At 43.9% G+C, this 2,933-nt stretch overlaps 1 pseudogene; it reads left to right on the plus strand.

Moving 5' to 3' along the window:
- Nucleotides 1–237: 237 nt before the first annotated feature.
- On the plus strand, nucleotides 238–2,504 carry LOC113014131 (tyrosyl-DNA phosphodiesterase 2-like; annotated as a pseudogene).
- Nucleotides 2,505–2,933: the final 429 nt, after the last annotated feature.

The raw sequence follows: 2,933 nt of genomic DNA on the forward strand, positions 1-2,933 counted from the left end.
GCATGATAAGGTGGGGCCAGGTTTCACAATGAACTCACCCGAAACTCTGGCTGATTGGGACCCACGCCCAGTTTCACACCTTGGCTCAGGCGATTAGAGGATCATCAGGGGGTCCTTTTGTCCCTCTGTGGGGGGTTACTCCCACTAGGTTTATATCTGGGACTCTCCACCATTTGACCTTAGAACTGAAGAAGCTTCTCGGATGAGAGGTGAAACATCTTCAAGCAACTTAAAGAAGTCCAGACGCTTTTCTTTGCAAGCTCCTTTGACATAAGAAAGGTTTCTCTCATTAACACAGTTCTGCACACCTGCTCCTTCCCGCCTCCACGCCGCCCCGCGAGCTCATTGCGTCACCCCTCCTTTGCCAAAGACCACGCCCCCGCCACATACCTTGATAGAATGGGTGGAGCAAGAACTTGTCAACATACTATGAACCATATTTGTTTGCAACCATGGACACAAGTACACAAATAAACATACTGAGAAACTGCCTGGGTGTATTTGCAGCCAAGCCCTTTTTCAGTTATAGTAAATGAATAGAAAGCAAAACCTTCTTGTCACTTTTCTTTCAGAGAGCCTTGAACTAGTTTGTTGAAGCTGACATGGAGAGCGACTCTGAAACACACAGTGGTGAAGATACTACTCCAGATGACTGGTAAGTCTGCTGTCTGTTCTCCTACATATGGTAAAGTTCACCTATGATTCTTTGTGTTTGAGCTGACTGACTGTGTGAAAAATTTGCAGGATGGAATTGGCTGATGACAGTCCTGATGGAAGTCCTGCTTACATTCCGGCCGACACTCCAGGTGCCAGTCCAGCCAACAGTCCTGCTGCCACACAGAAACCCTCAGAAAAAGAGGATTTTAAACTGTCCCTAATCACCTGGAACGTGGACGGGATTAATGGGGAAAAACGTCCAGAGCGCGCCAGAGGCCTGGTTAAATATTTAAACTTGTAAGCACATGCTACACTTTTAGGCATCATTTACGGGAAATGTTGCTAAAGGCTGCATATATGTGAGAGTTAATATTATATCTGAACTCCCCTTTCTTGTTTTCTCTCACATCCAACATACTGTATGTATTGTTACTATGATTCTGCATTTTCAAAGAATAAATTTGAAATTGGAGAAGCTAGGTAAATCCTGGGTGTCAACGCTCAGGCTATAAACACTTGAATTTCGTGTCTTTTGTCTAGAAGTAGTAACTCTAGTAAGTCAGACGTCAGGCTGCTTGAAGGGGGAGGAGCCATAACAGCTTGTTTCAGACAGTTTTGAGTAATGAATCATTCAAAGCTGTCCTAGTAGAGATATAAAACAAACACATGGAGCTGGAGATGAGTGGAATAAATCCCACTATAAGCCCACTATCATAGCAGCAGTGTATTCACTGTGATATTGTGTGCTTTCAGTTATTATGTGCAATTTAGCCCATGATCACCTGACAAAGGATTTCCTTTGAAGGTCTTTGCCTTTAAAAGTCTCCAACTTCCTCCTGACTTGTGTTGACCAGGTGCTGAGGAAGGTTACTTCACAGGGATGTTGCTGAAAAAGTCACGAGTCACATTTGTGGAGAGTGAGATAGTACCTTATCGTACAACTCAGATGATGAGGAACCTGCTTGTTGCTCAGGTGTGTGCAAAATCATCTCTGATATTTTCTTTAGATGCATAAGCTCAGCTGAACGTGACGCTCAGGAACATTTTCCTTTGCAAAAATCAGGTGATCGTCGATGGCCAGAAGCTGTGCCTAATGACATCCCACTTTGAGAGCTTTAAGGCATGTTCTAAAGAGCGTATGAATCAGCTGCATGTGGTGAAGTGGACGTTTAAACATGCACCTGATGATGTCACCGTTGTGTTTGGGGGAGACACAAACCTGAGGGATGCGGAGGTCAGACGCTGCTCCTTCCACTCACATACAGCCAGTAAACTTGTAACAAGTAATCACAGTAACTCTTTTCTCTGGACCCGTCTTAGGTACCCAAGGTGGGCCTGCCTGCAACTGTCTGTGATGTGTGGGAGCGACTGGGCAAGCAGGAGCACTGCCGCTACACGTGGGACACCACTACTAACACCAATCAGAATATTTCTACACCTGCTCGCTTCCGCTTTGATAGAATCTACCTCCGCCCGGCTATCAAACGTGGAGTCCCACGTCTGGCCCCTGATCACATGGCCTTGGTGGGGCTGGAGAAGCTGGACTGTGGACGCTACACTAGTGATCACTGGGGAATCTACTGCACCTTCACAGCTGAATAGAACTACACAAAGCAACCAAAACCATGACAGTTAAGCATTTTATTTTAGATCAGCTGCTCTTTAAACCACTGTAACTCTATGCAGGAAGATATTCTTATTGCCTGTAAATGATTTATCTTAATTTAATCAGTTCAATTTAATTTATTCCTCTAATGTGTGTCTGCTTAAGTGTTTTATGTGGTTAAAATGGCCAATTAAAATATGAAAACCACCAATAAATTATGTCTGCTTTGTTTTGATATACATTTGCATTGACCGATAACAAGATCCATTAGCAGAAGTCTGACAGCTCTTCAGCTTTTAACGTTGTTACATGATCTTCCTCAGTGGATGGAGTTGGGACTGAAAAACACCACACACAGCATGAGAAACCCTACTGGGATGTCACTCTGTGTGTAACACAAGAATCAGGCCACTAGAGGGCAGTACACAGTTGGATAGCAACTGTTCAAGCAGTGAGTTTTTTTATACACTTACGACTGAAGCTCTTGATTAGCAAGACTAGGAAAACGGCCCATGTTTTCGAAGAAGGTGAACTGCTCACATCAGGAAACATCAGACAATCTGCAGTTAACTTAATCTTCCAGATCATTTTCAGGAAGAGCAGACAGATATAAAAATGGGTTGACCTGATCTGTTCATGTGAGGAGTTGTCATGAAATGCAGGACGATAG

This window comes from Astatotilapia calliptera, chromosome 22, assembly GCF_900246225.1.
Source record: "Astatotilapia calliptera chromosome 22, fAstCal1.2, whole genome shotgun sequence".
Taxonomy (NCBI): domain Eukaryota; kingdom Metazoa; phylum Chordata; class Actinopteri; order Cichliformes; family Cichlidae; genus Astatotilapia; species Astatotilapia calliptera.